Below are 15,724 nucleotides of genomic sequence, written 5' to 3'. Positions count from 1 at the left end.
TTTGTGATATAACAAATTTCCTATCACGTTTATAGGCATTAATTTGTGGCAAAAGCATTCCCTTCAAGAACTTATTTTTAGGGCTCAGCATCAAGCTGTATTTACAAGGTCTGCGTACCTTATTTAACGTCCTAATCAGGCACAAAAATTCTACAAAGTTACAGGTGGTATTAGTTAAAATAGTTTGCCTCATCAATTCTTCTAACTGCTTTTTCTGCCTAAAACTTCATTTCTTCCTTGCATTCAAACCGACATAGTAGCAACATTTACATCACATTTAAATTTAGCCTATGTAGAACTGTGGAAAGATAGCTAGCCTAAATCAGACAATTAATTCCAGTTGTTAAAGCCGCATAGTGAAGGAGTTGTCAAAAGTTTTGAAGTTTCTCTTGCCACTAAAAGTGTAACAAGATTAGCCTGGAAATGTGGAATGGTTAAAAAAAAAAGGAGGGAAAAAAGGAACAAGAAAGTGTAGTCTAGTGTATAAACCACTATGCACTGCTACTGTAGTATCATAGGGCATGTCTCAACGACCTTCAGTGGGAGATTGTAAAAGCAACAATGGATGTGATATGCCCTGTAACCTACTTAACATGATCACAGGCAGTGATATTGGTGATTCTCAGCCACCAGTAAGCTTGGGATGGCTCTCCAAAAGCAGCTACGGGATTTTCTTACATGCCTTTAGAAGAAAAAATACTCAAACCCCCAAAAGGGACTTAATTACAACATAACATTCTTTATTTGCTTTGTCATTTCATTAGTTTGACTAACTGTATAAACTGAAAATCACAGCTAAGCAAAGTACAAGTACGCAAGTCACAGAAACTGTCCCTAGGGGTCATGTTTACTGAAAATTCATCTAGAGTATTTACAGACTAAATAGGAAAAAAAATAATCAAAAGGAGAAAATTGTGCATTGTATTTCAAGTCTTTGCTGTCGTACCAAGAGACTGGCCAAGGAGAGATAACTTCTGCACTTGAAACTTGAAATGACTGCAGCTGTATCATTTCTTGTGCTGCTCTGCCAATATTCAAACAGCTTTATCTTAACTAAATTTCAGTGACTATTTTTTGGGAAAAAACCTACATAACTCTGACAACCAGTCTATAAGAGTTTAATACTATTGTATCTTTGATATCCTTTCAAAACTGCTCTTTAAATATGAAATTTCCAGAACCGTCTGGGTTCTGATACTCTGTAAAATGACTGCTTGTGGATTTTTTTATTTGACATAATCTAATTTCATAAAGCACCTTTGACATACAACAGTATTACTGTATAACAGTTTAGTATCTTCTGTAGAGGTTAATTTACCTTACATTCTAGTGCATTCAAATTTGTTTAATCAAAGAGCAGAAAGCAGGTTTAGATGGTTGTCCATTGAATGTCAGAATAATTTCTGACACTCAAATTTAATAAAAACACAGTTTACTGGGGCTCAGGTACTCGGAATCTGCCAAGCTTGGCTGTTGATTCACCTGCATACCAAACACTTAGAATCTTGCACATATTTAGTTATTCTGCTGACACGTCCTAGGAGCTAGATTAGATGATTCTTCTTCCCTCAAAACAAGGTTGAAATCCTCAATTTCTTCCAGCTTTCTCTGTTACATGAAGGGCCCAGGGTAGTGCAGAGGGTCTGTCAGAGGCTTCTGACAGGCTCTTTCCAGCACCGAGGGTGACAGCTATAGGGCTGTGTGCCCACAGCCCTGTCCCAAGGGACCTGCTATTGAGGGGGCAAAAGCAAGATAATGACGTGGGGACACAGCTCTGCAGAACTCTGTCCCTAAGGACAGGACAAGGGCAGGTGACTGCAACTTTGAGACCACATGCAGGTTGACTCCAGCTGTGAAAGAGATGGTACAGTCTGGTTTGGTCAAACAGCTGCTGTCAGTAAGCCTTACTTCCCACTGCTTCTGCTCATTCTCCTCAAAGCTGCACACCCTGGTTTTGGCTTGTTCTCCTCCATCCCCTTGTCTGCTCAGGTTTAGACTCCAAATTCCCTTCCCTCTTCTATAGGAGGCACAGTCCCTGCCAATTCCTTACTCTGGCCCTGCTCCCAGGTTTTCTGCCCCTGATTAAAGTATAGAAAACCTGTGCAGCAGATAACACTTTCTTTACATAATCTATTTAATCATGCTTTTCAAGTAACTGAAAACTAACTCTCGCTCCTAAAAACATATCAAAAGGACTTCCATGATTCAAAAAGACTAAAACATGTTGAATTACTGAATACAGAGGATAACAAAACCCAATATTGAGGGCTTCCACAAATATACCCAAAATGCCACATTCAGTCAGTCAAAACTGTGAGTCGTGAGTGACTTCAAAGACACAGAGTCTGGATTTCCCACACATTTTTTCATGTCTGACAATTTTTTTTTTTTGTCCATTATTATTTGAGTTTTTGGTATATATTTCAAGTTCCAAAGTTGTTCCCATAGTTATGAGGCAGGGGAACAATGAAAATCTTCCCTTCCTGGGAACTTAAAAAAACCTCATCACACACATCAAGAAGGTTGAACTAAAACTACGGTAAATGGCAACTCCATACCACTGTGCAGCCCAAGTATGCACCCTACTGGTGTTTTTCCAAAATGACTACGAAAATGCATTGTGTAACAAAGACGAAGATCTTGCTAGTTTTTAGATTGCAGCCCCATTTGGTTAAAAGCCCCTTCAACTAGGCATACATCCCTGCACTCATTTTATCATTTCTATATTCTATAGGCAAAGATTCTTCTTCCTTCTCAGTACAATTAGTCTAATCCATCTGCAGGAAAGGCGGCACACAGTCTTGACTAGACTGGAGGCTATGGAATTTTTGTACTTCAGGCTTCTACTCAAACAGCTGAGGTAATTACTGCCCACTTCTGACTTGAGCCTACAAGACAGTTTACACAGCACATTTCTCTCAAGGCCAGCTAAACTATGGTAAAATTCCAACACGCATGTTGGTAACATTCTCTATGTTCCTTATCACCTCTTTAAAAAGGAAGTCCCCATAAACTTTCTTGGTATAAGAATGATTCCCAGCCCTCCAGCCCTAATATAATCTACTACATCCACATATTAGGTAAGTATACCAAATATTAGGTAAGTATATGCTAAGATGACAACTCCTGAGCATTGCTACAGCTAATGTTTAGATGCATTTACCATCTTCAGTTATATACAATACCAAGATCAGGCTCATGAGTTAGTCAGAAAGCATAAAATTATGAATTAATAGGTCTCATTCTTCTCTTTGACATCTTGTTCCTGACTAGCAAGGAACTGTCTGAAAACATTTCTTGTCACTGCAGGAAAAAGGAACAGTTGAATTAAAGAGCGGCCACTTCTGTTCTCAGATGTTCTGAAATTAGTTTGCTTTCTCTACACTATTACAAGTGAACAAAATGTCTGAGGCTTATGAAATCCTCAATTATTTTAAAACAGAATGCTCTCTCCTCTAACATATTATAAGCCATAAAAAAAACAATGGCAACCAATATTCTCAGAATTCTCCTCTTTTTTCAAAAAGCAAGTATTTTTTAAAAAGAGCTGTTAGTCTCATTCCTCTTCCTCTCAAATGCACTTTATTTCACTCTAGGTGTTTCCTTAACAATACTTCCACTAAGAACATACGGCTTTTGAAGAAACATTCCAGACTATGTCCTTTGGGTTAAAGCACACTGGTTGAGTTTCCTCCCATGTGCTCCCCTACAACACGGTTGTTTCGTTCAATCCCACATTTACCCTGCTCATTCTGCTCTGCCAGCAATCCCTCATTTCAATGAGCTCCATTCCAATATCCTTATACAGCTTTCCCCATTGATGGGGTGCTGAGCACCCACTTCCGCTTGTAATTAGAGCAACCGCAAAAGAGTGTCCACATCGGTGGCCCTGACAAAAAGTTATGAATATTTAATATTGCTGAAGACTTAATGTTTTAGGACATTTGCATGAAAGTGAAGAGACTGAAGAGCAAACAAAGACCCATATGAAGTGCCCTGCTTCAGATAAAATTAGGGGAACCCAAACTACCACTATATCCGTACATTATTAATTTTAATTTATATAACTGCAATAGTGGGTTTTTAACACAGTTTACTATATTTGGTGCTTACAGAACTGAACCTTCTGCGTTTGTAGAACATCTGAAACAGTGGGACTCCAAAGCTAACAGCATGTTCTGAGTACTACTGTAACATAAATATTACAAGCCACAAAAGCTGAAGATGCAAACAATAAACAGAAGACAAGGTATGTAAACGTTAACTTAAAGCCACTGCAATACCTGAGAAAGGAAAATTACCAAGGTACAAAACGTAACTGCTAATCTTCAGGTGGTCTTTTTGTAAGTCATGAAGCATGATCTAGTCAAGGACATCTAATGCCTCATCCCAAACCTGAACAGTGTGTTAGACCCATCAGTTTATCAAAGAATCTTTTTAAGGCATGGTCTGAAAAGAGCACAACCTCCACACTGAAAATCCCAAATTATCTGCAGAATCAGAAAGTTTATAAGAAAGAATTCTGCTGGCAGGGAGCTACATATAATGCTTTGATGATAACTTAGAGTTGCAATTACTGTCCATACCAGTATATCTTCACAAGACAGTATGTATCAGCAGAAGATATATTACACTGCAAATTGTGCGTTACCACTTTTGCGAGCACTCCACAGAATGCAGGCACCATTCTGAGTACTATCTTAAATGGAAAAGTTTGCTGTGGTAGAAGAAAAAATGACACTCCTGTCAGGAAATTTTAGGTGTTTGGGATAAAGCCCAACAAATCCTCCTGACTCATACATTATCTTCCTGGTTTTGAACTCGTTCTAAAAAATGGTCTGTTTTCCTTCCAAAATTGTATTTTGATTCATGCACCCATCTTAAAGCCCCAGGATTCCTTCACAAAATGCACAGCAACAGATCTGAATCTGCTGATTTTTTCCCTTCCTTATCTTTAACAACCTTTCAGCCCCCTTCCCTTGGGCTGTCCTCAAGAGCAACGAAAGGCAACACAGTATACAGCTGGAGGAAGTCAGTAGGTATCAAAAGTTAAATGTCAAATCTTCATAAAAATACACTTATTTGCTTTATATTCATGCAGTGGCATTCACCACAGTGAGAACAGAATATGTACTTTTCAAATTCTTTAGCTCTGAGGGGTGCAAGATAAGTATAACCATAGCGCAGCCAAGATTGCTAAATTTATTACAGGAGCCTGTGATCCCAATAGTATATTGCTAATAACAGTGCCAAATATCCAAAGGCAGCTGCTCTTTAGAGGTTATTCAGTCCTGAATGCTCCCTCACAGAACACTGCAGAGCAATAAGCAAAGGCATATTATACCAGTGGGAGAAGCAAGCTGCTCTTCTTAGATATAGACAGGCAACAAACATCCAATATTTCTTTGAAAACTCAAGGAAAACTGTGCCAGAGGACAAAAAGGACATCTGTGCCAAAAGAAACCAGAATCTCTGCAAACTAAAAGTGTTTTGTTCCTGCAAGAACGATGAGCCAGCCCATGCTAGCTGCCCTATTCCACTAACGCAGGCTAACTCTTTTTTTCAGTCTAAGCACCACTATAAACAATTTGTGCTCCATTCACAGCCACAGACATCAAAAAGAAAAGAAAAAAAGTAAAAAAAAAACCCCAAACTACCAATGTTCTCCTAGATGTTTGCTACAGCATTTTTGCAAATTCATTCTGAATTCCAAGGTGCTTACTATCAGTCTTTTTTATTTTATTCTACATTTAGGTTGAAGAGTAAGTGTTGGGTGGAATGTACCTCATTCTGAATTTTCAATGCGTAGAATTATATTTCCATTATTTTAACATTTTCTTTCTTTTAATATTTTTCCAGGGACTGCAGCAAAACCTTGTGCTACAGCCCATATTTCAAAAAAACTCTGACTGCTGAGAATATCCTGTCAATTCTTCTACATTAGTACTGGTGCATCCTCTTATAATAAGCCATCTGCTATAGGCAAATTCGTTTGTCCCCTGCCTGGGCATGCTCCTCAGCCAGTCAGATGACAAAGATGGGGAAAGGACTAGACAAAGCACTATTTGGAATGGTGAAGAATCTTTCAAAAAAAGCAGTATTTTACTTCAGTGATAAATGACATGCTCCTGCACACCCACTGGAGCTTCAAGAGACCAAAGAAAAAAAGTTGGTAAACACAGACCTGTGATGATGATATTCTACAACTCTTGCTGAAGGTCTGCCTGTTTAGGGTCAGGCCTTGCTCCTGGAGATGCTTGCTACTGACAGAGACTTACAATTTGACAGGCAGAGTCTAGTCAACAAAACTAAGATGTATGTAGAGAACATGCTGACAAAAAGTGACGTGAACCATTAAAACTTTATATATTAAATGCAAATTGCATGCGTGTATATATGTAAAATACATGTATATTTTTATATAATTTGTATAGATATGCACAACAGCATCTGCATAGTGGTGGATAACCTTGAACATGGCTGAGCTGAAAAAGAGGTATTCTGCAGCTGTTTCAAAATTCTCACTATCTTCTAATGATCTCTCTGTGTAAAACTAAAAAGACTGTCTTTAAAGTATAAAGAAAGAAACATAACCCAGTGCTGTGAAATACCCACTTTGTGAGTGTTTTGGTAGCAGCTCTGACCAAATCACAGTTTCTTCTATAGTAACTAAAAAAAAAAAAAAAAAAAAAAATTCAAAAGACCTTCCAATGAGGCCAAACGTATTTCAAGATCTTGCCCCACTTGCCTCTCAGTTTCTCCTTTCATATTTGCCTAAGTGCATCACTGGGCTTATTAAAACAAAACTGACTATGACTGCAACATTTGCAGACATTCTGTCTGCATCATTTACAAACAAATCTGTATCTATTCCTCCTGGAAAACTCCAGAAGTACCTCCATACCAAGCTGGTCTGTCAGACTAAAATGCTGCTTGGTGAGAATACCAACAGATGGGCACTTTAAGAGAATCCCACTTACCAAAAGGCTCATTGCCTAAAAACTCTTGAAAAGCTGAAGACCTTAATTATAACTGTGGCTATTATCTTTGTGCATATGTTACAAAGATGCACTGATTTTTCATGTAGATCAGTTCCCTTATTTCAGGAAGAAAATATTCTTCTCTTTATTTCAGTGCATGAACAAGTTTAAGTGTGCGGGGAATACCAATATCCCTATTCTTAACCAGAAGGACTCCTGCAGTATTGCCAGGCACAGAGCAAGGGATCCTGTTTCTGAGACAGTAACAGAAGCTAGGTGCCTGAAGGTCACAGGAGACATTTCAACTTTTTCCATGGAAAAAGTAGCAAGGGTAATTGCGGCCTCCATGAAGATTGCAGGCTGAGGCTGACTTGACTTGCATTATAGGATCATTTCTATTTCCATGAAATTATTATAGCTTTGCAGACTCACCAATAGTGCCTACATTTAGACATGTATTTCATGACAGAAAATTCAAAGCAGCTGTTGTGAACAACTTTTTTTTTTTTTTTAAGACTAAAAAACACATTTTAAAGACTTTTTGAATTAATCACTCACAAATCCTGGTTTCCAAAGGGAAACTGGTAAGGCAAGAAAAGTAGCAAAAGCAAAAAAAAAAAACAACAAAACTGACCAACAAAAAAAAAGAAATACAACAAACAAGATTCCCCAAAAAAAAAACCCAACAACCTAATAAAAATATTAAAACAAACATGCTACTAGAATTCTCAGCATATACAGTCTAGTGATGTATTTGAAAAGCCATTCATACTGACACTCCAGTTATTTGCTATTTTTAAGCACAAGGCTGAGAGCCTGCAACAGAAATTTTTGCACTCTTTGTTTCCTCATATATAACCAGTCTGCCTTTCTTTGAGCACAGCAGTGGAGAAAGGTCAAACAAATAAAATATATCAATAACAAGAAAATAGATTGAGCAATATGATCTTCATTTCTACTCTAGAAACAAATCAGTGAAGAATTTCTGGCATGAAAGATAAATGCACTTAGACTCAAAACCACTTTAAATTCACTCACATAATTTTTTTTTAGACAGAAACAATTATTTACTACATAAATATGTAATACTTAACAAAATGTTTAAGTATTTAATCTATTGCAAGAAACCTTGATTTTCAGAAGAAAAAAAAATACAGTTTCGCATTTACCTAAAGAAGCTTACATAAATGTTATTCTTTTCCCTGAGTCATCCCATCACTTTTTTTTTAATACAACGCTGATCCATCATGTGGATGCATACAGAATCCAGCTCAGAAATTAAGATATTCAAGGGAGCTCACAGAGGCATCACAAAAACAGAGGTCACTTCCAGTCACCTCTCTGCTTCCCTTGATCCCTGGGCTATTTGAAGGACAAACTATTGAACCTTCATCCTGCTTCAGGCTTCCATCCACTGGAAGGTAACTGCATGTGCACTGTAATATTGAAACTGAATACGTTATGCTGGCAGCCTATACACCCACACAAATGGGATCTGATATTATATAATTTAAAGGCAAACTACACTATGGCCTACATATCTTCCAACATTTTAAGAAATGAGAGAGACCTAACAAGTCACAATCATACGCCAAGTATGATGGTGTTGAAGTAATCAAGCAGGTCATTACTCTAACAAATGCCAAAAAGTATTTTGGTACAGCTCTACCTGCCCCAATTCATAATGCCATTCTGAAAAGAAATAAAATAACCCCAAAAATGTACTCACTTAAAAACATTTCTAATGAAAATTAAATGCAAACTCAGTCACTAGTATAATGACTATTACAGAGTTAATATCCTTGGTAGATTTAAACTGGAGAGCTGAATGTATTCAGGAACATAGATCAATCAGTCTGAACCAACTCAGAAACAGAAATCAAGGTCAATCACAATCTAGAAGATAACAAATTAAATTACTTGTTAATAGTAATTACTTACATTTATCTTAACATCCTTAGGTTAAATAAATCTCAAGGCTGCGTAAGCTTCACACAGTATTACACTTGAGACTTAGTAATTTACCTTGACATTTAGAATGCCTCTTACATAAAACTTTAGATTTAAAAAGTCGCTTGATCTAAAGCAAGATGATAGACTAAACAATGCTGAAAATATACTCCTCTTTCCCAGAGGAGTTGTAATTTTGATCAAAAGCCGGCAGTTTTTTCTATTTCTGCCAGTAAATTCAAAGGTTGTTTCAATAAAAACAAGAAAAAAGGTGGTTTTTTTTCTATTTAAAACTATTAACTACATATGTTGAAGCCAGGAATATTTTTTTCTGCATTATTTCTACGTACATGACCAATAAAATACCAAAAAATGATGTAACATGCTTTAATTCCATTAACTTTAAAACTTGTTAATTGGTTAAATAAAACAAATATTTGTTGGTTGGGGTTTTTTTTAACATTTTAACTGTCTTAGGTAAAACAAACTGGCCAAAACTGGATCTACAGTATAATGCCAGTGCTGTGTTCATATATCCATCAATAGATTAAATTATTATTATTATAAATGAGTCACAGTACTACAACAATATTGTGAAGCAAGTCTAAGCTACTACAGAGGACTTAATTCTTAGGAAACAGCTGCATAACCACCACGCTTCTCTGAACAGTAATAAATTAAGGGCACCCACAAGACTCCAGATGTGCTAATGAATTCTTCCTTCCACATCTACAGACGATGAAAATACCTGCAGGACTTTTTAAAGAATGGCAGTGTTCTTATGTTTCAATCCTAAGAAAAAAACTCCAGCACATATCATTCGGGTTATTATTAACTTATCATTGTACTAGTTTTACAGACACATACTCAAAATACTGAGCAGGAAAAATCAAGACTGATGACAGCATAAAACCAGTGCAATTTTATTAAAAGCAAATATTAATCAAACTACAGGATCGTATCTATGACCTCAGAAGCCATTTATAACATGATTCAAAGGGAAGATGAGTTTGGGTTTGAATTAATAAAAACTGAAATAAACCCATGCTCTTCAGTACAAACTAGATTGCCTTGCTCAGCAATACACTCTACAAACTAGTTAAGCAGCATAGTACAGAATCCTGTTTCGATCACCAGAATTTTTTCACTAGGGAGAGTGGGGCTAATCACTGCAAGTTACCCAAAATACTAGTAAGGACATTTCAAACAACAAACCGTTTCTTTAGCTTGACATATGCTTTAAATATCTACCAAAGAGGCTGCAGAAGTGAAATAAAGATGTTATCACAAACATTCATGAAGTTAATCACTAAAGCCCGTAAACAGCCTTGAAATGTCATTAGAAATTATAAAGCATGTGAAATTCCTAATAACAACAGCCACAGCAAAATAATGTACACTCACTCACAGCTGCTCTCAGAGCACTCTGGTGCCCGTACACCTCCTTGCACACAGAGCATGCTGGGCACACACGTATCCCCACAGAGAGCATGTGAGGTCAATCACTGAATCCTGCTAATGAGAGCAGGCTAGCACAGAGATAGTTTCTACATCTCCTCTGCAAGTAAGTATACAAAACATCCCACCCACTGAATGGCATAATACTTACTACAGTGAACTAAAAATTAATGTTATAGGTGACCATGTGTATCCCCAATCTAAAAAAAAGCAATCACGTGTTATCCAATTCTCACTTTCCCAGTATCTCTTCCTTTGTTGACTCTTCAATTTTGTCACACATTCCACAGTGCTTTGTTCAGACTGCCCTTTGTACTTAGTTGTCTATCTTCTCTTTTGGGTAATCTCCTACCCTACTATGTTACTTTTGTACTTTGTATGTTGACATCCACAGAGCTCAATTTAACCCAAATTCACTTCATTGTCAGTACATGGCAAGAAGAGACAGAACAACGCATCTGAAAAAGGTAAGACTGAAAATAATGGAAAAGGCAGGGGAAGGGGAGCGAGGGGGAGGAAGACATGTGCATGTTTACTGAAAGCACACTAGCAACAGCTGCCTCCAGAAAATGTGGAGAAGTGGACTTGTTCATACTATAAATAACTGCAGTGCTCCGATTTCCAAGGAAAGGTCCTTCATCCACAACTGCCGATTTTAGCATGAAAGAGTTATGTCCATATTCATTTAAATATACAGTTTTCAAGACGGTGATTTTAGTTATTTCTCAAGTCCAAAGAGTTACAATAACAAAAATTAAGATATCTTAGACATTACAGCTCCAATAAAGTTCATGAGATGAGCTCCTTACACAAATGCTTTCAAAATCTTTCTGTCATCCCCACAAAAAATCATCACTGTCTCACAGAGAAAAAAGGGAACAATTTCTCTGCATCTACACACTGTAGGAGTGGTCACTGTTTGTAATGCTATGAGCCACATACAAAATTTGTCATATAGTCAGCAATTACAAGATCCATTCACACACACAAATGAGAATAACAACTCCACAGCAGCCCCAGCCCTATCACAGAGGGCAGTACCAAAATCCACCTGCATCCCAATGTGACTTTCAGAAGCCCTAGCACCAGCGCAGCACTTGAACAGCTTGAAAACCATATGCAGCTAAAGGTTAGTCACATCTTACCTATTGTTATAAATAGATTTTAAGGTTCTTGACAGTAAACACTTTGTGTTTGCACAGTGCCTAGTACAACAAAATCTGTCGATGAATTGGACTCAGAAGTGCTATTGCTAAACAGGGTAGTACATGCAAAGCCAGAGTTTCAGTGCAATAAACGTTACAATATAGGTGTAATTAACAGTAGTGTGACAAGTTCATTCTACAAGGTAGTACGCATTCCACATCTTCCTCCAAGAGCTGACAATCCTTTTTCTTTTCTCCCCAGCTTTCTGCAACGTGAAGCACGAGTTCAGCAACATTTCTAGGTTGCAGACAACCCTCTACCAAAACACAGCAAAAAATACAGGGGGCTTTGGGGGTTTTCTTTGTTTGTTTTAGGTTTTTTTAATAGCCGAGTATTTCAAGGGGTAATATCTGGGGAAACACAGCATGATGATACTCCTTTAAAGAAAAACCAAAGGGCAATAAAACAGCTTTCACTTAGATTGTGGAAAAAAGAACTATTCTGACTAAGTGGTAGCACTAATACCTGGAGAGGACAAAGAAAAGAAAAAGGATGCAAGAAGATGAAGACAGATGCATGATTTAAGGGAACTGCTGTACCATCACACTGTGGCTAAACATTGTTTCACCACTTGACCTTCTCACCTGCTGTCCTAGCAAAATGGCAACAAGAGACATCACTATTACAAACACCAGTATCATCCACTCCAGAAAGCAGACGTATTACTAAGAAATAAACCCCAAATTTTGGCAGCAGACTCCCACTACTTGTAATCACGGGGAATTTATACCTCATAAAAGGATGTTAAGGATACTACAGTGTGAGCCAGCTATGGAAAGGTAACACAGGTATGCAAAGCACCAACCAGGAGTCATGCACTGGGACACTCTCACAAATACCTGAGGCTTGCAATAAACGAGTTTTACAGGAAAAGAACTCTCTATCATTCTTAGGTATATCATCCATAATAAGAGCCACAGGTATAACTAAAAGCCACTAGTATCACAAACTTCAGGTTTTATTAACTGTGGTAACTTGGCAGCATCACCTTGTCTCACACAACCCTCTGAAGGCATCCGCGGCAGTCACTCCTTGGCCTCAACTGGAATTTTACCCAGCAATAACGCTGGTCATCCCTACCCTTGCAAAGAGTAGCCCTTTTTTGTTTGTTTTTTTTTTTAAATGAGCCTCCCAGCTTATGAGTCCCACAGCTGAAGTCACAGTAAAGTATAAATGCAATATTTTCATATATTGATTTTTTCTACATGAATATTGCATGGAAATCCAGAACCTCCTAACTGGGAACACGTTTCCTCAAACTTGGAGAAAAGAAACTATAACTTAATTGTTATGTCTTCCTGCTGTTCGGATTTGTCCTCAGTAAGAATTTGCTTTGTGATAAGGAACAGGTTTACAGAAAAGATCAGTTTGGGAAGCACACACGTATTACTTATTTTAAAGTGAAATCCAATAACATTCAGAATTATTAATGGATCTCAATCTCATTATATGATTAGTAAAACCAACACTTGGCTGGATGCTCAAATTACTTCGAGTTTGTCAGCATTTAAGTTTTCCACATATTTAAACATGAAATTTTTTATCTTTGCTGCGCATAAAATGGATATTCTACAGCATATTGAAAATAAAAAGTTCTAAAAAGCTCTTTCCCTTCATTATGTAAAAGAATTTATCACTTCTACTAAATCATTCTTTTCAATTTAATTCTGTCTGCCAGTTCCTGACCCTTCTTACTGGAAAAAGATGGTTAACATGAAAAACATTCAATTCTTTGAGCACACTGGAAAGATTTAGGCATATGCCCCAATTTCCTCAATTATTTTTTTAGATCTGTTTTTAATCACAATTTTAAACCAATAAAAGTACCATTATACAATAGCAAGAAATACGATGTATGATTCTAAATTATGTAGTAGCAAGAAAATCCATATTTATAACTCTGATTTCTGTGCTTAGCTATTTACATTTGTATCATCCTTTAACATAAGACCTCAGAATAAAAAGTAAGCTTCCTTTCCTGATCCTAATTATCAATGCTTAGCATTAGTACATGAATTTATACATATGCTACACATTTGTATGCTACAGACCTCCCCTATTATTATCTGTCTCAAATCTCTTTGCAAAGGTTCTATGGCATGCAAGACATTCTTTTTACCATTGGCTATAATCACTTTTCCTTTGAAAGCCCCAAGAGTAGAGATAAATTTAGACAAAACTCCTTAATAGGACCACACAGATGAAGACCCATGTAGCGGAAGCTAAAATTACTGTTTCAGTAATCTTGTTCCCTAAGGGAATTCTTAACATTTAGTAAGGTAATGATTACATTGATATGACTACTGTGACAACAGTTTGCATAGACACATCAAAACCAGCTTCAAGTTATGCAGTGTGAGTTACTGACAGCACAGAACTGACTACGAGCTCACCGCACGTTTCCCCAGCTATGCAACCTGACTTTGCAGTATCCACAATTCCACAGGTACCTGAACACCATACAATACACTAAATCACTTATTCCTGCTACTAATTACATCCTTAAACAGCAAACAACAAGCTCTTTATCCCAAAGATAGCACAAGATTTTATACTTGGAAACAAAAGAAAGAGACCTGAGAAAAAAGTACCCATTCTGCTACTGTTATCATCTGTGAAAAACATCACACTGAATGATGCAACGTGCCCAAATCATTATTTTACTTTAGATAAAGATGTTTCCCAAAAATCGCATCTGAAAATTTTAGTTATATTGTTTACATTGCCATGTAATGCCAGACAATATCTCCACATCACTACTGATTTGCACATTTTAAAGACAGCAGATACTTCCTGTCTACCTTTTTCATCCTCATATTTAATAAACGGTTTATAATGTAACATACTCCTTGCCATTATTTTAGTATTTCAGGACTACGCAATATTAATTTACCAGAATATCATTTGTTTGGGCCAAATTCCCCTCAGTTAGGTTGACAGGTGTAGCTTTCAATGTTTTTTGAGTAAAGAATGTTTGAAAACACATTGTGTTTAGGACTAATTTTAATATTTTTTGAACAGTACAAACAGCAGGAAACGCACCCCCATACCCCATGCTCTTTCACAGTAACAATTTCTTTTCTTCTATTATTTGAATGTAAGTAACTGCTCCTGAATTAAGTTGTGTAAAAAACTGTTCAAGTTTTCTCTCTCGGTTCAGCAAAATCTCTGAAACATCACCTATACACAAATTCTCTGAAACCATGATCGCATTAAATTTTCTGAAACTTTAAGACAAATATACCTGGACCATAACAAAGAGAAAAAAATATGTGTATACCAGTTATGTATAGTTACTTCTTAACTGTGGTAAGATATCACCTGTGATACTAGCTTTTAAGTGCTATAAGCACATCCATCATTTTAGGAATATTTCTTTCCTTTTCTGGAAAGATATAATATATAGCTATATTATAGCTATATAAAAGTATAATTATTTTGTGAGTTTTCTAAAACATTATCTATCTTATTTTAATTGCAATCTCCAAAATCAAAATATAAGAACAGAATTTGAAAATATATCATTCATTTTTCATAATTACTCCATTTCCAGTTAATTTCTTCATCTTATGCAGATGACAATATTAAAATCTAACATCAAAATTTATATATGGCTTTCAACACAAGAGGGACTTTCTGGAGCAAGTCCAGAGGTGGGCCATGAAGACGGTCAGAGAGCTGGAGCACCTCTTCTATGGACACAGGCTGAGAGATTTGGGCTTGTTCAACCTGGAGTAGAGAAGGCTCCAGGGAGATCTTAGAGCAGCTTCCACTGCCTTAAAGGGGGCTACAAGAAGTCTGGGTAGGGACTTTTTACAAGGACATGTAGGAAATGGCTTTAAACTGAAAGAGGGCAGACTGAGATTAGACATGTAAAAAAATTATTCCCTGTGAAGGGTGGTGAGGTGCTGGCACAGGTTGCCCAGGGAAGCTGTGGCTGCCCCATCTCTGTCAGTGCTCAAGGCCAGGTTGGAGGAGGCGCTGAGCAACCTCCTCTAGTGGAAGGTGTCCCTGCCCATGGCAGGGGGGTTGGAACTGGATGATCTTTAAAGTCGCTTCCAACCCAAACCATTCTATGATTCTGCATCTCCTGAAGAACAAAACCAGTCATGCATCACCAGTTATACAAG

The 15,724-nt window shown here is 37.1% G+C and overlaps 1 protein-coding gene across 3 annotated transcripts in view; it reads right to left on the bottom strand.

The window, feature by feature from the left end:
• Positions 1–15,724, bottom strand: part of TJP1 (tight junction protein 1) — a 195,340-nt gene that overhangs the window by 135,284 nt on the left and 44,332 nt on the right. The gene's annotated exons all lie outside the window — the stretch shown is intronic.

This window comes from Pezoporus wallicus, unplaced genomic scaffold (genome assembly GCF_028554395.1).
Source record: "Pezoporus wallicus isolate ANWC-B61680 ecotype Strahan unplaced genomic scaffold, APGP_CSIRO_Pwel_v1 contig_3952, whole genome shotgun sequence".
Classification (NCBI taxonomy): domain Eukaryota; kingdom Metazoa; phylum Chordata; class Aves; order Psittaciformes; family Psittacidae; genus Pezoporus; species Pezoporus wallicus.
Note: the sequence above shows the minus strand (reverse complement) of the source record. Positions and strands in the feature narration are given on the sequence as shown.